General features: G+C 38.0%; 1 long non-coding RNA gene across 1 annotated transcript in view; it reads left to right on the top strand.

Annotated features, from left to right (window-relative positions):
- The first annotated feature begins 399 nt into the window (after window positions 1-399).
- The window catches only part of LOC148223393 (uncharacterized), a 54,922-nt gene continuing 33,698 nt past the window's right edge, over window positions 400-21,623 (top strand). Inside the window, exons 1-2 of the long non-coding RNA XR_015804665.1 lie at window positions 400-568; window positions 919-1,022. This is a non-coding gene — a long non-coding RNA (uncharacterized LOC148223393). The remainder of the gene's footprint in view (window positions 569-918; window positions 1,023-21,623) is intronic.

Raw genomic sequence — 21,623 nt, 5'->3', positions numbered from 1 at the left:
TTTACAGTTTGATGTTTTCACTGTAAAATCCAGGTGCCTCACTTTTATTATAAAATTTATATTGGACGTTTGCTGTGTTTGCTTTATTGCTGTATTTGATCATTCCTTCTCACAAACATTCTCATTTGCAACCTAACTTTAAAGTACATCTCTCTTCCCCAGTTGTTGGTGCTGATTTTCTCCACAATTTAGTTAATTGTAACCTAGTAGATATCAGTAACTTAATGTTTAATACTTTTTCCCGTCTATCTCTGTGCATATGGTGGTGGGCATGGGGAGGGATAATGTATTTTTTTAAGGTGCTTTTGTAAAAGGAATGTATTTTTCCAGCTCCTTCTGTGGGGCTCTTTTTATTTCAGAGGTCACCAATGAAAAGTCTGGAAAAAAACTTATTGAAACATATGTTCAAAAGCTCTCCAGTCTCTGTAAGAACAGCAACAGCTTTACAGAGACAATAAGTGATGTTTTCTGACAATCATTTGAATGGAGACTGACAATAATACTTTTACACTGTGACTGCTCTTCTATGATTTTATCACCTGAGGACATAAGAAAATATTTTTCTCAGGTAAACCAAGACAATTAACTAGTTATGTGTTTTCATCCTTATTTCATGTTCTACTAAAGGCAAACCACATTTTCTGTGCATGTTTTCTCCAAGAATCAGAGTGAAACACAACCACTTTGTCCTCTGTGCAGGGAAATACCTTTGTGACACCCAATCCCCTCTTGTCCATGTTAGCTCTATTTGCTCTAGTCTGTGACTAATGAAGCCTTATGAAATAATGTGAAGTACCCATTTCAACTAATGAAACTGAGGCCAGAATAAGTTGTGTGGTTCTATCTCAATTGAAGGGGAAAACTGAGGAATCCTTGTTTACTGCTTTCTCTAAATATTGAAAATGTTCCTCCCAACAGCTAAGTAGAACTTGATTTAGGGAACATTTCTTCCCAATGGTAGCTCAAATGATTACTGTGCAAAAGAAGTGAATTCTTGAATCCTCATGGCAAGAAGGCTTAAGGTAAGAAATTTAAGATTTTGATTTTTCTTCTCTTATTCCCTTCCTTAAGATTAATGTTTTATCTCTTTGAATAACTTTGTTGCTTTTTATGAAAAGAATGATTCATTTTGAGGCAGATAGGGTATGTTTCGAATGATACTGATAAAAACTAAAGACTGCAGTGTTTATCTGCTTTGATTATGCTAAAAATAGATTTTGTATAAGAACATAATCTTACAACTTCTCTCTAAAGTATAGACTCAAACTTCATTTAGAGGAAATAAATTTTTACAGTAAAGTACAAGAAAAATTAAGTTCTTTAACTTAATATAAATCAGCTTATAATATTAATTTCAATGAAGGGTTATGCCTGCTTAAACCTGCTGAGGTCCTGCCCAGTTATTAAAATGAGTAAATAATGCTTTTACATGCTGCAAAAACTTTATTTAGAAGTGTAATTTGGGAACCAGTTGACTTGAAGTTTAAGTGCAGAGAGCACTTTAAGTTCAGGTTTCAGACAAATGCAGCCTGATATTTTAGATGTTGAAATCTGTCTGTTGATGCATGTTTGATGATCATGATGTAGGAACTGGGTCACCCTAGGCCAGTTCCTGTGAATGAGCTTGCATTCAAACCATGGGACTACCACTAGAGTTTGGAACATAGTTTCCACACAGAACACGTGATTTTGGTAGAAAGAAGGCCAAATTTGAGCTGTCTACAAGTTCCTCTCATCTGACTAAACCCAAGTCAAAAGCCTACTAAAAAGAAAAAAAAAAAAAAAAAGGAAAAAAAAGGGGAAAAAAAGAAAAAATACTTCCCAGGGCTGTTAAGAAATTTTCAGAAAAGCTGTTCTTTGAAAAAGAAAATAGATTCATAGAATCTCTATAGACTATACAGATCTCTGCCTAAGACCTTCTTTGCTGAGCAAGGAGCCACACTCAACTTTATGGCATTTCACAAGGTACCATTAAAACCAGTTAAAGAAAGAAATGCTGCTGGTGAAAGGAAGTAGTTTGTTCTGTAAACAAGTAACAACGTAATACACTGTAGGCCTTGGAAAAAGCGTGGAAAGTGAGAGGAATATCATTGTCTGCTCACCACCTTGTTATGCACTGGGTGCTCCCTAGGTCTCAGCATTCCCTGATGTTGGTGGCACACAGACTTAAATGAAGTTTTGATCTGTTTGAGTATAGCCACTGTTATGTTCCCAGAATAAACCCATGTGAATTGTGTTTGCTGTGGTAAGGCAAAATAATTCATTAGATTTGCCTTCTAATTCATGCTCCTCACTGTGCATTGTGCCTGTACAGCATTTGAAGTAAAGAATCTGTGAGCAGTGATTACTCACAGGTGGATTACACATTTAAAGGAGAAGCCCAAATTAGCCATTTGAGCTCTCTACATTATGGGATGAATCTTAGATGAATATCCTTCTGAAGAATCCTTGATTATACTGTGTGCAGCCTGTATGAAGGTTAGGGTGCTTATTCAGGCATTTAAATTAGAACCAAAAATATGGTGTGTGACTGTCCTTGTAGTAAAGGTGTTTGTGGGCAATATGGTTTTAATTGTCTTGGCAGTACTGGGCACACTGCTTTACTTCCTTTGAGTATTCCATATACATAAAATTAATGCAGGGTAGCTAGCTTGTGATGACCATGGATTGAGCAGCATAAGGCAGCCTGGGCAGAACATGAGAGTTTCATGTCTGTGACGTGAGTCTGTGACTTAAGTGCATGACCCAGATTTGCTGGTGTCATGCCTCTCCATCCCCAGCTGATCCATTTGCAGTATTTCAAAGATCCAGGCAAGGCAAAACCCATTCTTAATTTTGAAGTCTTTAATCCATTGCTAAGGAACAGCAGTTGCTAGACTTGTAATTATTTGGAAATGTAAAATACTAAGCTTATGCCTGCCTAACTTAGACAATATTTTCTTAAAGGCATTTAGGATTGGTTTAAACTTTTGACTTCCTTAATGTAATTGCCTGGTAGTAGCTGTCTGACTGTGTGAATATTCCAGCTTGTGCTAACAAATGTATTTTTTGTCTGGCTTTCATATTTCATGCATATTAGCAATTCATAAATATGTTAAGAAATTCTCCAGACTATTCCTTTCCCTGACTATAGATTCATGACAAAGTACTTTCCTGAATAAAACCTTAGTGGCAAAGTAGTTCAAGAAGCACCACCTTGCATTCCATGTATATTTGAGAGAATTTTTTCCTTTTCTTCCCCTACGCTTTGTACTCATTTCCACTCGAATATTTATTTTCTTCAGAGCAGACAGTCTGGGGTTATGTTTTGAATTTGTGCTCGAAGCAGGGTTGATAACAGGGACTTTTTAGTTACTGCTGAGCAGAGCTTACACAGGCTCAAGGCCTTTTCTGCTCCCTCACTTCACCCCACTGGAGAGGAGGCTGGGGGCTCACAAGGGGCTGGGAGGGGACACAGGCAGGACAGCTGCCCCACCTCACCAAAGGGGTGTTCCAGATCATATGGCATCATACTTGGTGCATAAAGCTGGGAGAAGAAGGATGAAGTGGGGACACTTGGACATGTTTGTCTTTTCAAATAACCATTATGTGGGATAGAGCTCTGCTTTCCTTGGGATGATGCCTGCCCATTAGAAGTAGTGAATGAATTCCTCATTTTGCTTTGCTTATTTATGTGGCTTTTCCTTTCCTGATGAAAGTGTCTTTATATAATGCAAAAATTTTGTCATTTTTATTCTTCTGATTGTCTTCCCCATCCCACCAGGGGGTGAGTGAGTGGCTTTGTGGGGCTTAGTTGATGGTTGGGGTTAAACCATGACAGACTCCGTTTAAGGGCAATGTAACATCACTACAAAGGAAACTTCTTCTTTTACAAACCATAAATCATTGATTTCCCCCTACAATAACCAGCCCTTCCCATCTGGGAGGCCTTCTACATTTACCATTTTTGTTATAATCTCCACTGTATTTCTGCCTGCCACATTGATTTATTCTTTGCTAACAAATCAGTTTATATGAAAAAGCTGCTGCTTTCCCATTCAGTGTTTGATGAAATGTTTGGGTACTCTATAAATCATACCTAGAATACGAGCACAAGGGAAGATGAAGTTAAGAAAGAAAGTTTTTTATAAAAATTTACATGTGTATTATTGAAAAAATCCAGTTTCACTGCTGCATTTCAGTGCTGATGAAATGTTGCTTTGGGGGATATATGTTGGTTAGGCTGATGGAAAATCTTCTCTTTAACAGCTTCCCCTTCCCATTCCAAATTATGGAATCTCTCATAGGAAATGTCAGGTAGCTGGTTTGGTGATGAAAAAGCAGGTAAAATATTTATATGTGTAGGGTCTTCCCTACCTACTCTCCCATTTCTATTAGTAAGGAACAAAGCCTTAAAGCAGAAGACAGAAAGAGTGAAAGGGTGATTTTAGTTCCAAACATTTCCCAATTCCTCAGTGTGACCTGGTGCAAAGTACTAGGCCTGTTTTCAATTGAGATTTGCTTCTCTAAGATGGAGGTGATAGTGCTACCAAGCAGAAGTAATGTGGGGCTTCAGAAATAAAGCAATCAGAACACAGTTCAGAGCTTCATAAATTAATCACAGTGGTAGCTGCAAGATTCACCACTGCTTGCAGTTAATTTAGTTCCCCAAATACAAGATAGTCTGCAGAGCCTCTGCTCTGAACCTGCCTGCAAATTACCAGAACCATTATACCCTCATGGAGGAAGGAATACAGGGACTAAGGTTGTGATCCTGATGAGACAGGTCTCAGTGCAGGATAACTCTCTAATCTAGCCAGTAAGGACAAAGTGCTCATGGGTCATAGGGAGAAACCAGAGTTACCAGAAAAATCAGAGAAACCTGACTGTCAGAGGCTGCTGGATTCTCCACTTTATAGTGGTTAAATCCTTGCTCTTGCCTAGTCCTAGATCTAGGTAACTGTAGCATGTAAGCTTCTGTTGCCATCAACCAGCAGAATATTCAGTCCCAAGTCAGAAATATTGCATAACAGTTCATTGCACAAGGAAAACAAAATGCCTGTGAACAGGAGTGACAAATCACACAGAAGTATGTGCAGATGCTGTTTAGAAAGGCTTAGGAGAGAATCCTTGTGTCATAAAGAAAAGTTACTGGAAGATGGAAAATATCTATTAAAATCTAGGCTACCTCAATTTTTTTCCCCCAGAAGAGACAAAATGAGATATGTTCTTTCCATTAGTCACCTTAATCTTTGAATTCCAGAACTTTTATTTCCCTTTCCTCTATTCCAATGAATAATTAAGCATCTAGTGGAATAGGAAAGATTGAAGGAGGCTGACCTGGCACATGAGCTATGAGTCAATGGTACCTTATTTCCTAAGAAACATAGAAGCAATTTTTCTGATTCTTCTCCATTAACATCTTAATTTCCCAGTACAATTCTAAGAGAATTAGATTAATCACTCTCACCACTCTGCCAATTTTAATCAGAAACAATGACTGCCTCTGAATAATAATTTTTTTCTTTGCAGCTCCAGATGTTTGTAGAATAAACCACTACTTTGTTTGCCTACACTTAGCACCTACAAGAGGTTTAGTTTTATTTTTTTGACTTAGCAGAGTCTTGGGACTGAGTAGAACTTGGGATTTGGAAAACAGATCTTCTGCTTCCCTTAATTGTGAATATTTGCATTCACTTCTGCTGAAACCTTTTCTCAAGCAGTTTAGTCTGTGGCTATTCTGGAGACATGATAAAACAGGTGGGTAATCTCTGACTTGGAACTCCTGTAAAATTTATGGCTCTGGACATGGGGACAGCTCCCAGGAAGAATGGATTTTGAGGAGAGATGTGAAGATCTTGGATAGAACTGTAGTAGCCAATTCAGTCTCAGAAATATCAAGGCTATTCTCCCAAAAAGCAATTTGAAGAGTATCAAGCATGCTGTTGTACCTTCCAAATCTTTTTGGCACAGTCTCTTTATCTTGGTATCATACAGCTGGTCTTAACTGGTTCCTACAGAGTCCTTCCACCACCTGCATATTTTCCTTCACTAGCTCAGCTTTTGCTTTTTTTTCTTCCACATAACTTATCCCTGCTCTCAGCTATGCTCCACCTTCTTTTGCCAGCAGGAGAAAATGCAACTCAAGGTGGAAATTGTTGATTGCCAGATTCTAATGCTGTTATTTTTTTTTTCTCTAAGTATTTTTCTGTTTTAAAAAAGTGAATTTTAAAGCAAAATATAAGATACCCATAAGTCAGTAATTGAAAAATTGCAGTATAAGAGGAGATTAATTTATAGCTAGTTTTATGCTGAGGAAGTAATTTTGTAATTCTGCTGCCATTCAGCACATCTACCAAAGTGTGTGTGGAGCAGCACATACATCTGCCCTGTCCTTTGGAAGCAAATACTTTTTTGATGTTTCAGACTCTTCTGGAACAATATTAGTGTTGGTCCTTAGGTATCATCAAGGATATTTCATATTATCAACATAAATTTTCAATTTATGCATTCTTGGGCAGTGGGCATACTAGAATATGGCCTTGAACCTTTTCTTCTTTACACTATAATATCTTGGGTGTAAAAGAAGCAGTTCTGTTCTAATAGTAATTACTGCCAGTAACTAAATGCATTATCTTCTGTTTCGAAATTCTTCCTTTACCTTTGTATTTGAAAGCTCTGTACATTAATAAGAAAAAAATCCCACACTGTACCTTGAAGCAAGGGAGCATAATTTTAAAAACAATCATTAGATCATTATTTCTAGCTGCAAGCTTGTCATCCCCATGACCTATTGTATTAATAAAGCCCCAGAATGCTAGTTGGCACTGACAGACAGAGCAATGTACTGCATGTTTTATGAACTATGTATGCAGCTTCTTCTGATTGCTACAGAGACACAAATTCATACAATTTCCTATCAAGAACCTGCATCTCAATCATAAGCTAACCTCCATTCAAATTAAAGAAGTTTGCCCTTCTCAGAAAGAAAATAAAGGAATCTCACAGCTTCTAACACTTTGATTTATTTTAACATTAAAATACTGAGAACATCAAATTTTAATATCAGTGCTGTCACTTTATTCATAAGCTAAGTACAATTTTTACACTCAAGAGCTCAAAAATTACTTCATTTTTTAAAGGAAATTTATTGCATTCTACAGGAAGGTGTGCAATTCCTTCTTTCAGAGAACTTGTGGATTATCTTTTTTCAGACGAGGCTGAACCTGTGATTCTTATTTGCTCTGTTTTGTTGTTTTGTTTTTTTTTCATAAATAATCTTATTTATTTCTCCCTTCACTTTTTAGCAGGAGGGAATCGAATGCTTCTTTACTGTCTTGCTAATAATAATTAGAAATAGGAAACTAATTCATGCAATGAAACAAAAATCAGCTAGAAATTCAACCCAGACCTCATCAAAGTAAAAATGCGTTTTTCTCATTACAATAACCAAAACTGTTAGTTCTCTTCTGTTCATGTCCCTATATTCTACCTAGGGTCTCTACATCCATTGCTAGGACTTTTATTTGTAGACAGTAGCAATTTCTGGGCTTCAACATGTTCCTGTGCTCCTAGTTTATAAGATTGCACAGAGCTCTTTCACGCAGATTGAGCTCTCCCACTAGACAAGATCATCAAAGGATAATAAGGAGCAATATCATCATTACCTTTTAACAGCTGGGAAATTAAGATTTTGTTTGAGTACATTATTTATCAAGGCCTCTGTTGGGTCTTTGTCATTGATACAAGAGATATTATACTGGAAAATTAGCTACAAGTCCAAGTAACTCGACTTAAATTTACTCTGTAGAGGTTGCTTTTGTATGAGTACTGATGGTCTAACTGAGATCTAACATTATCTTGAAGACGGAGCATGCTTTCATTTGGAAGCAGATAAATTAATTAGAGGTATTAAGCTCCTCTTGCTTTACTTACCATTTCTGGAGACTATGTTGCAGCTAGGAAAGCTCAGAGCTCACTTGTCCTTTTTAATCTGGTTTGTAGGATAACTTTTGCAGCAGTGGTCCAATCTACTATGTTTATTCACAAAAATCGTCAAAGCAGTTAAATGAAACTTACAGCTTCTCAGTTAAAAACTGGAAGAAGCAGCTTTGTTGTGACAAAAGGTAAGCCTAAAGAAGAGTCTGTCTAGAGGGAAAAATGCCTGAAGGAAGAAAAAGGTCAGAAAGATTGTTCTGTATGCAGAGAGAAAAATAAATTAGATGTAACAGTGAAAGAAACGATGGGGTTGCCCGAGCAAGGGAAGATCTCGGGATATCTGAATAAACTGAAGTGATGCAACAGATCAGTTCCTGCACAGAGAACACCTGGATTACAGTTATTGATGATATTAATAAACCATAATGTGCTTTACAGCTATTATTCTCCAGATGTAGACAGACCTCAGAAAAGAGGTCTTAACAGCATTTCAGATCTCTGTTTGTTGATGACAGCTGTGACAAAAATATAAAAGATTGATTCTGAGAATGTTGCCAGTCAACATTTTCTGCATTTTCTGGCAAGACCTTTGTTCATGTATTGTTTCTCTTTCGGAGGCACTGGAGGTTCTGAGTGGACAGGATCACAGTTTCTATGGGGGGGCAGTCCATTGCCTCTACTCTGATGCCATGTGCACTCATCCATATCTTCCTGCATGTTTTCCTAAAGCTTACATTGTGCTCTTGATCTGTAAGATTCCTGAAAATTTTTCAGAGAAGGAGGAATTTCAAGAGATTTCTTTAACTCTGCAAAATACTAGTTCACCTCTTTCTTGGTGCTACATATTGCTGTTGTATAGCTTTGTACCAAACACTGAGAAATTAATTGTTTGGTTTTACAGCAAGATATTTAAATATGTGGATGCTCCACATTGTAAGGACAGTGTGGACTGTGCATCCTTGTTGTTTAGCATAAAAGTGTGGATGTACCACCCAATCCTAAAAAAATAATAGATTCTGTAGAAGTAACATATTGAAGATAAGCCACAAGACTTGCTCCACACCTTAAGTGCTAGAAAAGGATTTTGGTTCTTCATGACAGATAGGTTTCCTCCACAGATCAAAGATCACATTCTTTGTATCTGAATGCATGGACATGAAAATCTATCCACAGAGACACTACAATTTGGAAAAAAAAAGTAAAAAGAATATAGTGGGCAACATATTGAAGGAAGAATTATCAAGGTGTCATGGCTGACTCATTGCCCAGACTTTGTTGAAAATTAACCTTAGATAACTTAATGATTCAAATATATCTCTTTTAAGAATATTAAACCCAGTTTCGTTTAAAATTATTAGAAAAATGTGATGGGGTTTGGTAACAAGTAAATTTGAACTCCATTACAATCCACTTGTTATGTGTTTAAACTTTTCAAAGCCTGAGAAGTTCTGAGGAAGAGATAAGGCATTTTATAACAATATGAGCTCACTGACACCCAAAAGTATGATGCAGTAGTTGAGTGCAGCATTTCTGAATTTATGTGGGAAGGTTTTGCTTTGAATAGTGTTTGATACGTTACATCCAACTGCTATCTGAGAGCTGAAGCAGAGAATGGAGGCAAGTACAGAAATCCGTGAAGATTTGAGTTACAGGCAGTCCTGCAGACTTAGACTGGCGAGTGCTGTTCTAACCTTATCTACTTTGCAAATCTTCATTTAGACAATGTTTGGTACACTAAAAAAAATTTTCTTAAAGTGAAGAAACTGTCAAAAATGCCGCTATTACTGACTATAGAAGATTTTATATTACACAGAATTTAGGCTCAGAATGATGCATCTAGTAAAAACAAAATGAAGCATACACCTATTGTAAGAAGATTTTTTTATGTTTCCCCTGGAAAAATTGATATGGCATTCAAAGTCCTGCTATGCAGAATCACAGGTAACTCCATTGCTACTGAGTGTATATTTAGGCCCTTTTCTTCCATTTAAAACTGATTTTTTCCCAAGTCCCTGGAGATCCTGGTTGGTCAGGGTTTTCTAGATGACACTTAATGCACCATGGAAGTACTGTGCTTATCATAAAAAAACCTAGTCAAGTAAATTTAAAATATGTCTGTGAGAGAAATACTCATGGTAGAATCACCTTTTGATTAGAAAATCTGTGCAGGAAGCTAAAATTCACCTCAGCTGCAGGCAATTTGCATCTGCTCTTCTGTTTTACCATAGGATGCCTTTATCATTAATCCGCTGCCTCTTTCATATCTTCTGTTGAATCTGGACCACCAGATGCCAGAAAATGTGCAGCATATCTGGTTGCTATATCTTTGCCTCTGGGTGATGTACTTTGATGTCCCTTTCCCTTCCCTCTCCCTATTGTGGGACCGTGTAAGAGCCCAAAGAGGCACACAGCTACAAAGGCAGACAGTAGGAGAGGAGAAATGGAAATGGTGACCTGCAGTGTGAGAGTAGATGCAGTGTGTAATACAAGAAGCCAGGGCTTCTTGATGGTGGCATCTGTGTGACCTTGAGGAGCAGCTGCTGAGTTAGTTCACCTTCTTGTGTCCCAGAAAGTAAATGGTCTTCATTTGGAAAGATGACCAAGGACTATTAACATCCACTTACCAAGACTGCCTTGTTCACTCTTAGTTTATTGCTTGTGTAATGCTTTCTGCTAAGTCTTTGAAAGATGAGATTCTGGCATATGCTTTACTGAGAAGTTAAATGGTGTATAGAAGGACAAAGGAGGATTTCATAATATGGGCTATAGAATCCCCATGCACCATTACATTGCAACTGAAGCACAGGACTTATAGGATATATATCTAATTTGAAAGGCTGCCCTGTTAGCCTCTTATGCATTTGCTCACTGTGGAGTGAAGGTATGCTACCCTATTCTACCTGAAGTATTTAGACTAAACCAAACCTTTGAGCATCTTAAAAATTCTGTCTAGCCAGAAAAAAGGGCATTTATCCAGGTGCTTACACCTTCTGTATCAGAGTGATCATGGAACCCTTTGAGGCCATTACTACATATCTTGACATATCTGAGTTCTAGCACAATAAATAAAAGACCAAGGATAGAAGTCTTCATTGGTAAAATGCTTAAAGCCTGACAACCTTACAAGAAGTTGAGCAGAGCCAGCTTCTTTGTTTTGACAAGGTTTTCCTCCAGGATGATCAATGAGAAAGCCTCATTAAATGATGACCCTTCCTTTCCACTTTCATGTGTTTCCTCTGTCAACCTGAGAGCATTGGAAAACCCTCTCTTCAACCTGCTGCTTTGCAAGTAACCTGGCAGTCAGATCTGGGCTCTCTGCCAAAGATGGTCCTTGGCTTTACTCTACTATTTGTTTCAATAAAACTTGAGTTTCATAAAGTAAACCCAGTGTGTAGAATAAAAACTTTCAAAATTTATACTTCAGTTTTGCATTCCCAGGTGTGAAGAAAGTTTGATGAGTTAGAAAACAGCTGAGCAGCCTTCCCATGTATAGAAAGGTATTAAACAGGCAGGTCACAAATCCTTTTGTTCTTTTTCACAAACACATATTAAACGAGTTTCCAAAACTAATGGTGCAATTGTGCAATGGTTGACACATTTCTCGTATCTCATGAACTAGAAGTCAGCCAGCTGACTTCTGAAGCTTTCAAAACTATTCATCTATCATTCTGGGTATTGATCTTTGTGCACTGTAGGGAGGTTTCCATCATGGCAATATAGCATAAAACATGATTCCAATTATTTGCCCTAAGCTACACCAACCTTTTGGTTTGTTGTTAGATTTCAAGGGTTGATGTATTGGTCAATCAATTAAGATGGATTACTAGCATTTCTCTTTGCAGTTCATTTCAGTTTTACCAGTGTTTGAGGACACAAACCAGAGTGAACACTAATATGATATTTTACAGACTGCAAACACACAAAACAATATTGCCATCTTCATTCAATTCCTCTGGAAAGGAATGGAAAATAAATGTTGCAATAAGTCTCTCATGTCTTGTCACCTTTGCTGGTGACTGAAGGACATTTTACATTTTGCACTTTTGCACTGACTCTGGCTACCAGCTATCTTATTATCTTCCCATTGTGAGTTGCTGTTGTCATCGTCAGAATCAGTGAGTCTTTGGTGATGGAAAATTATTGTTTGTGGCCATGCCTGTAGGTATTAAAGTCTTCATGAGGATCTGGATGCAAACTAAATCTAAGCTAAATGGGAAACTTCACAATGAATTTTTAGGGCCAGTGGAAAAAGAAGGAGTCAGTGTCTCCCTCCTTCTGTTCACTCTTGCCCTTGGAATTGCCCACTGGGCTGATTTGGCAGAAATGTTTGTACTAGCTGCTATGTGGTGGGTTGAACCGGGGAAGGAAAAAGGTGGCAAAAAGCCAAAATAGAAAAATGTCTGGGAAACTGGTGGTGTTGGTTACCCGGGGTAGTTCAAGCAGTTTCACTGCTGAAGTTTTAGCCACAGCCTTAGAGTTCAGCTTTTAGGTTTTCTGGCAGATCAGGTTTCAGGTTTCAGGTTTTCCTTCAAGACACAATCAGATACATCTGGGTCAGAGCCTGGAAACTGTTCCTGTCTGGGTCGGGTTTGACTTGGCCATAACTAAAACCACAGGAGCTCTTTTATAGAACCAAGTAATTGGAAATGAATCAGACTGAGGTTCAAATCTTGGCTTATCATAAAGTGATGTTATCTTTAGTATAAGCTTATTTTTTTGTATTCCTTTTTGCATGTGCCCCACTGATTATGGGGTTATACAAGAGGTAGAGTTAAAAGCAAAAACGTTCTCTTGCTATTTACAGGATGAAAAACCCATTCCAAAATCAAATCAGTTGCACTTGCAGTGCTAGTAGAAAAGCCAATCTGTGCAGCAGCATGCACAAGATAACTTACTGTCACTCTGTATAAACTTGGCAATTTACTTAAAAGAATGTAATTCAAACTATTCATTTAGTAAATACCACAGATTTCCATTGAATATTAGTGAGTTGATGAGCCCGATTTAGTTAGACATTATAATTAATTGTTCCAAAAATGCCTCACCAAAGGCGTATAATCAAATAATCAATTATCCAGGGGCTTTTAATTGAGATAGCTACTTCTATTTTTTATTGTCAGCCTTTCAGAAGTTTAGGAATCCATTTTAATGATTTGAAAATTGTATCCCTGTTTATGGAGATATAGATACTTTAAAACAAGGACAAAATTCATGCCTGGTACAAGTGTATGTCATGGACTAGCATATATAAGAAAAATAGTCCATTTACTCTACTTTTTAAAGTTAATGATGTGTGTATATAATAACTTAAAATCTAATGTCTTCAAGTGCTAGCTATGGATTTTCCAGAACAGCTGGATACAAGATGCATTCCTATTCAGAGAGCAGCTGGACTTTCCTCCACTGTTGTGAATAGATGGGATTTAAATGGGAGGGTGCTACCTACTGCCAAACATAATTTTCAAGTGTTGTGTTCTCCTGGGATGTTTTGATTGAATTAAGAGGTTTCAGCTAGCTCAGTCAGTGAGATGCAATGGGTAGCAAAAGGTTCTGTTCTCCACACATTATTGGACACAATATGTAGGTCTTTTGCTCATTTTTAAGTCTGCAAGTGTAAATTCCTAAAGTACTATAAGGATTGTCTGAGCTTTTAAAGTCATATTAGACATTTCCTTACATTAAAAAGACATCCAAATATTGGACTGTCCCCACATACTACATTATGTATTTTTCTAACCCCAAACTCGACTGTTTTATCAAAGAAAAAAATTTCAGTATGACAAAAAGCAAGAAAAATATGTTACTCATAATGACTACAGTTGTCTGGAAGAAAACATCCTGTACTTTTAAATTCTTTTATTCTCTTCTCCGTGCTGCAGGACTTCATGCTCTTTATTCTTGCCAGACTGGTTTATCCCCAGAGCAAGAATGACTTTATTATTCCAATTTTTACAAGTTTGAGTTCATGCCATTTTTTGGACTGAAATCTTTACCATCTCTTCTGTTTACTCAGCATGAATATCTGGTACATGCAGTATTTCAGTTTAGCCTTTTCAGACATGGGGTCCCATGGTAGCAGTGGGGAATATCTTCATTATTAATAATATTATGAGTACGGAATACGATTTATGGAAACAGTGTCTGTATATTTGTGGAGTTTCTCTACTGTTATCTGTCCTCTGCAAATTAGAATTTAGCTGAAGAAGACATGGAGTGAAAAGGAGGGAGGATATTTTTGTCTTGACTGCTCATTACAGCCAGCTCTTCTAATGTGTCTGTACTGGACAATGCAGCATAGAAGAGATGCATAAAAGTTCAGCCTTAAATTAATGTTCTAAGATAATAAAAGGAATTTAGCCATTGAAATATGGAGCTTCATGTAAGATTCCCCAAGATGACGAACTGGGAAGGCTAAGAAAAGTGAAAAACTAATCTTACCAAATTTGGATAGATTCCATGGGATATACTGATATATTGATATACTGATATACTGATTTGTTGTCACAGTGTTATTGTTGCTCTGTCTGCTCCATACCATCACAACCTGGAAGAGAGTAAAATAAATCTTCTATGAATTCAATGAACTGCTTTCCTATGGTACCGATCTACAAGAAGCTTGGAAATGGATTTAGTGCAATGCATTGAAATTTTGATTACTTTCCACATAACAGAAATCACAGGGAGTATTGAGAGCTCAGCTTCTCCTGGGCCAATATCAAGAAGGAGCTTAAATTTCAGCTCAGATAGACTTGAACATACAGCTCAAATATTCAGTGGTGAGCTGCATGTGTCCTGCCATGTGTTTTGCATGTAGTAATGTCTACGAGGGAGTGGAAAGTATTTTGTCAGTATTTTTGTTTTATTCGACTGCACTTTTGACTGTTATGTTACAGGAGAGAGAAATTAGATATAACATATCCAGCCATGGTAACTTATCTTCAGACATGAAGGAATTCCTTCACGTCAATGCTGCATCTATACTAGGCACACTGTGCTCTTCTGTCCCATGGAGTGGAATGTGTTCCACTTGTGTGTTGGGGCTCTGGCACCAGTTGATGGGAAAATGGCCACATGTCAAGGCTGCAGGTGGGAAGGGTTGCTTTCAACAGCTCTTCTTGGAGGGAGAGCCACTTGGGAGACACTTTTCTTCATATGTTCCTCGTTGGGGAGCTGCACTTCTGTGCTGGGACTTTTCTGCTGTTCCATAATTCAAGACAGCCATGAAGTGGAGAAGCTGTGTGATGCACTCTGATACATGGGTGAGATGCTAGTGAAGAGCAAATGTGAGGCAGAAGTCAGCTGTGGGTTTTGTTTCAATGAAAGAAGCTTTCTAGACCTGAAACAGTGAACAAAAAGAGTTTTTTTCCCCCAATAGCCCAAGTAGTTGGAGGATTTTTAAAGAACTGTATTATTTTTAAAGAAAATTGGAGCAAGTTGGAGTAATTGTAACTGTTTTTCACTCGTGTCTTTTACTGAACAGACCGTCCTAGGTTCTGTTACACGTTTTTTCCATTGAGGTACTCAGTATTTGCCTAGAAGATGCTTCTACATCTGAAGTAAGCAGAGAAAGTTGGTTCCCACTATTTATTTATCTCTATCCTGAAGAAACAGCTACAGAGGCACACTAGAAGATATTCACATCCTGAATCTGGTATGAAGTTTGGAAAGTACACCTTACAGACAAACTGAGCCACAGTATGTGCTGCAGGCATTTATACAAAAAGTCTATGTCAAATAATAAATGAGTCCAGCAAAACAAAAAGAACAGGCTGGAAGAACACCTCAAGAAAAGATACAGCACAGATTGTTGATAGCATCAGTTTGTAGACATGTTCCCACCATCAGGCTCTGAGACTGTCCAGAAAAGCTGTTTCTTTTTCCAGTATCCAGAGGATCTCAATAGGGAATGAAAACAGTTGGTTCTCATCTATTCCTGGTAAAATTTCAGAATGTTTGGGCCCCTTGGTTAAATGATTCCTAGAGCTAATGCTTATAATTTCCCTCCATTATTACAAATAAAATCTTTTCAGTCTCTCAGGCTAGAATGGATTTTTGCTCTGCATGAATACTATTCCCTGCCCCTTACATCAACGGGAGGAGGAGCAGAGCTCGTTTTAGAACCAGTGGAAATAGTGGCAGGGACCTCGGAATTTGTGGGTTAGCTTTGAATCCTACAGGCAAATAAAAGCATGCAGCAGAAACACCTAGTGAGCTGGTGTAGTGGGTTGACACTGGCCCAATTCCTGGCACCCACCAAAGCTGCTCACTCACTCCCTCCTGCAAACTGGATGGAGGAGAGAAAATTTAAGTAAGGGCTCATGAGTTTAGTTCCAGGAGAGATCTCACATTAAATTACATTATAGGTAAAATAGGCTCCTACTTAGAAATACAAAGTGAATTTATTACTGACAGCGTCAGAGCAGGATAATGAGAAGTAAAACAAGACATTAAAAACATCTTCCTCTCACTGCTGTCTCCTTCCCATCTCTACCTCCTGTCTCAGCATCCCATCCAATAAGGATAAAATAAAGGATTTTACTGTCAAAATAAGGACAAAAAAAAGGGGGAGAGCAAATAGAGCAAAATTAATTAATACAGCTTCTAGGGTAAAAACCACTGTGATGCTGATTATTTCCTAATGGTTCAGCTACCGTCACTGAAAGTAATATTAATAGAAGCACAGTTCATAGGTCTGTAAACAGTTTTGGAAATACAGCTAATACTAGTGTTTACCAAATATTAATTGCCATTACCAAATGGTTAATGGTTGGAAAGGACTTGAAATAAAATGACAAGACACTCCTTCACTGGGCTAAAGGGGCAAGGGTTACACAGACCCTCCTTCTCCAGAGATATTAGCTGGCTGTGACTGCCAGCTCCAGGGATGCTGGAGAAGCTCTCAAGGGAATACAGACACTTGTAACCCTCAGGCCAAGTCTCAGCTGCCCCTAAAGCAGAGATCTTTGTTATCCTAAATGCATGTCCAGGTCTTTTTCTGATGCAACACAGTGCACTACTATGCCTCAGATGTCTTTTGCCTGAATCTTGAACAAATAAATTCCTTATTAGAGAAAGAGGTATTGTACAGACAGATTCATGTGATATATTGTAAAAATGGTTGCCAGAGCCTTTGAAATAAATGTGAAAAGAAGCAGCTGATGTTTCAAAGCTGAATTGCAAATCCTGTAGCCCAGGAAAGTTACAAATATGCAAATCTTATTACACATCTCCTGAGTGACTACATTAAGGTGATTCATGAAGATACAGAAAATTCATCCCTGTCAGCTGGGGCCAAGAAGGACAAATTGCCCAGGAACATCCTATTATGCTTGCTCTTAGTACTTTTAAAATGACAGCTGACATTTATTTCTAAGATGTTATAACGCACAAGGGAAGATAACATTCTCTGCTACTATTGAGCTGTGAGCACCTGCATTCAATAATCGTTTGCATATCTCCTCTTTAATTCAAGGATTTAGATTTCCTTTATAAATATTTACCAATTAAGCAGCTCAACAAACTAAGCAGTGGGAACATATTGATATATTTTATAGTTGTGCAAGGAGTACTGGTAAGTTAAAGGATTTATCCATAGTTTTATCAAAGGTCAAAGGAAAGTGAAGTGTCAGGACTCAGGCGTTTAGCTGTATATCGGCTTCAGTCAGTCCAATTTTTACATTCTCATTTCTCCATGAGTGATATACTCATCCAAACGGAGAAGTTATTTTTCAGGTCAAGTTTTACATGCTCATAGCTTTTTTTAATGGAGAGATGTGGCTATTTTGACCCTCTAGTCTGACCTCTTGTGGAATACAGAGGATTTCTATGAGCAGTTCTTCCTTCACCAGGGTCTGCAATGGACTACAATATTTCAAGAGGAAAACAAAAACAGCAATAAAAAATTACAACTCCCTCAAAACTCAGTGATTCTGTGAAGGTTCTGTCAATGGAGAATTCACTATACCCCTGCTAGAGTTGTGGCACTGTTTAGGACCCTTACTGTTAAAGCATTTGCCTTTTTTCATTAAACTTCAATCTCGAAACATTTTCTGCTTCTTTACCAACATAATTAATTTCATGAGTTTAAAGTTCCTGAGTATTGTAACTGACACCAAACTTATCTACAAATTTTTTCCCAAGAATATTGATAACTATTTATTTTTGTGTCTGTGGATATTTTTATTATATTTACAAATGCCTGATCTCCTTATTAAATCATATTAAATTCTGAGATAGATCTGTTGGTAAAGATGTGTTAAGTTACACAGGATGGATATTCCCTTTGACATTTGCCTATACAATTTATTGTCTTCCTGTTCATGAATCTGGAGACAAAGATTATAGATGTTATTTCCCCTTCTCAGAGTTAGTAATTGATTTGGATCTTTTGTCAAATCCTTTTAGAGTTATCTCACCTCTGATAAAGAGTGTCAGGATTGAGTATCTCTTCAGTTAAAACATTTGAGCAGTTAATTCCCATTATTTTTATTGAAATATTTTCTTGTGTCTTTTTATTATTTTTCTCATGAGGACCTTAACTAGGACTCAGTGAACAATGGGGGGAAAAAGCATCAATTGTGAATTATTCTGTCCTGAAATGTCTTGTGTTTCCTTCTGAGAATGTTAGAATGCAAATATTTGAGGAAAAGAGATGCTGAGAGGAGTGATTCAGGACAAGCAAGATTTCAGTTGTCAATATTAGAATTTAGAATTGGTATGATGGTAAGCTGCATAAGCTATGTGCTTTGATTTCTATTCTTTTACTGGAGTGTGTATGCAGCTCTTCAGCACCATGAACTAGAATAATACCAGTGAACAAATTTGGATGTCATTAAAGGATGTTCATTATTCACAACTGACAACTAAGTGAAATACACACTACTGTGAAGTTTTGCGTTCAGTGGTACTACTTAATCTGATTCAAATTCAGATTTAAAGCCCAAATGCTGATATAGTTCCATGTAAGAAATACATTTGGGACATTGTTCTGTTTGTTGCTAAAAACAGTGAAGTAAAATAGTCAAAAGTCGTAGAAGAAATACTAAATTACAGATTGTTTTCTGCCTGCTTGTCCTGCTTACTTGCTTCAGTTTGCCTGAGTATTGCCAGTGAGTAAATTAAAATACAGAAAATGCAGAGCACACTTATGGAGGGAAGAACTGATGTAGGTTATATGCTCTTAGTGAATCCTCTAATGTTCATAAGAGTCTGCTTCATTATTATTCTTTTGTATTTTAATAATCATGGGCACTTGGACATATGTTAGAGAGGGCAGCCTACCTTTTTCTGTGCCATTATCAGGGAGGAGGATCAGCACTTAACTCTCTCATTTCAGAAATTTAAAACTGTTTAGGAGGATTAATTTCTTTTTGCAACACAGCTGCTTCATAGGATAAGATGATTCCTTGCATTTTTTTGAGACAGGAAATGTATTTGATTAGAAGTTTACACATTAAATATGTAGCCTCATCCACACTTTTCTCTGTCCAAAATCCAAGTTCAAACATTTTCCTTCATGCTGCTTATAAAATAAAATGGCCCAAGACAAATTATTACATTAGCTGTTGTCTTGTTAGATCATAAGATTAATGATCTTAAAAGAGCTGTGATCCTAAAATAAATGTGACTCAAAACAACAACCGTGACATGGACACTGCTGCTCAGGCGTTCCTATATGGAGCTAATGCTTATTCTCTGAGTAGAAGAGATTGGATGGAAGTGTATGTACTCTTCTCCTTCCAATCTTCTCCTTAGAGCTTTAATGTATTTTTAATATGCACTGGTCGTGTATGTGGTTTCTGTGGCTGCACAAGGGTTTTGCCAAGAAACTGGCAAAGTCCTACGTGACTGATTTATGGATGAATGTTGAATTATACCAGATTTTTCATTTTTACCACCTGTTTGAGTTTTAAGTCAGTTTTTCATCCAGGGGATAGGGAAGGACAAAGAGGTCAAACTTCTTATGCAGCATGCTGCAAGAGTTAGAAGGCAGACAGTACCTCCAAGGTACATTTCACTGTCTGAATAAACTTGCAGGATTCTGCAGTCACAGCATCCAGCATAAAAGCACAAGTGGACATATACCCAAGTAATGGTAGAAGACCCAAGATTATTTTCTTTTTTTAAATGGAGAATTCAAATATCTTCTACAATATCTCCTCCAAGAGCTACATGCAACAGCCTGAAAAAAACTCAATGAAGTTTATAAAGATCTCCATCTCCATTTGGAGATGGAAAGTGTTTATGAAAGTTAAATTTTATGAAGATTATGACTATATTTCACAGGCAGGCCACATAAACAGGTGCAAAAGTTGAGAATGGAATTGCAAGAGTGGTAACAATAGCTATAAGTGTATAGTGCATTTATCAAGGACATACAGAGACATCTGTTACAGAGTTAGGTTCTCATCTCCTTTTCCCAGTCTATTTTTAAAGAAGATTAATATCTCCAACCAAGAAATTCTGGGATTCATAAAATAGAGTTACTCCATGGACTAGCTGATATACAAGAGAGGAGTGAAAAAAGTTATTAAAAGGATGGATTAACATGTATTTGGAGTGATTGGAAACATTAATGAATGATAGCAGTTATGGATGAAGTAAAGGTAAGTGGAAAATGGAAAGGGACAAGATAAAAATTACTTTCCAGGGAATTTTAGTCTTCACCAATGCACTGGTTTTTCTTTTGTGGCATTGGATAGATTATTGAGTTTTTTCCCTATCTCCTTATTGATAAACTGGACAAAATGCGCAATCAAGTGCCTATAATTCCCTCTGTAAGGAAGGTAACAGTATCTGCTAAATGTTTGGGGGAGACACTGGGATTGCAGTAGGTAAGGGTGTGGGTCCCAGGGAATGTGCTCATGGCAAGCAGCCTCTGTCACACACCATGATGTCTGCAGACTTGAGTGCAGAAGAGGTACATGGTCCAGCACTTGAGTCAAAGTCAGCGCTGTCCACAGCAGGACTGGGTGTGTGCACCCTGGGGAACATGATGGCCTTTCCAAGGTGCCTCATGGAGACTTCAGCAGGATGTGGGTCAGGATGGTCCAAAGTCTTTCAAGGATAATCTTTGCTGGTGGATTTTTATTGAAACACATATCTTCTGGTGAAATGCAGAGGAGGAAAGTCAACCACATTCTTCTAGGGAGTCCAATGAAAACTTTTCTGGTGCTATCTCATTCAGTCTATCACCCTAACTTCCCTGTGAGCTTGTCCTTCCCTGGTGAGGGAACATCGTCCATGAGACCTGTTCCAGCTCTAGGAACAGTGGGAAACAGCCTGGGACAGCAGCACACATTCAGAGCTTCCACCCCAGAATTGCTTTGTGCCTGACTCTGCTCCTGCTGGAGCCTCCCAGCAAACTGGGCTGATCCAGGACAAGGCTCCTGTCCAATCCCAAGCCCACCCCAAGGGATGTGCACAAAGGGGAGCCCTGTTGCAGATGGCAGGGGTTTGGATCTGCCAGGGCCATGCTGAGCCCCCAGAACCCTCAGCAGAACATGGCTGGCACTCAGGGATACCCAGTGGCTATCAGACAGTCAGCACCAGCTGGGAAGGAATGGGCTCTTCCAAGGAAAAATGTCTTGGATAGAGATGAGAGTAGCACCTAGACTTGCTCCTTCTCCTGGTGTGCTGTAGGCAGTGTGTGATTTTGGCTCCTGCTGGTGCATGTGAGAGTTGCTGTGTACCAGGAGGTGGATGGA

Source organism: Sturnus vulgaris, chromosome 6 (genome assembly GCF_052056855.1).
Source record: "Sturnus vulgaris isolate bStuVul1 chromosome 6, bStuVul1.hap1, whole genome shotgun sequence".
Lineage (NCBI taxonomy): Eukaryota > Metazoa > Chordata > Aves > Passeriformes > Sturnidae > Sturnus > Sturnus vulgaris.
The sequence above is the reverse complement of the archived record's forward strand: the minus strand, read 5'-3'. Positions and strand labels throughout refer to the sequence as shown.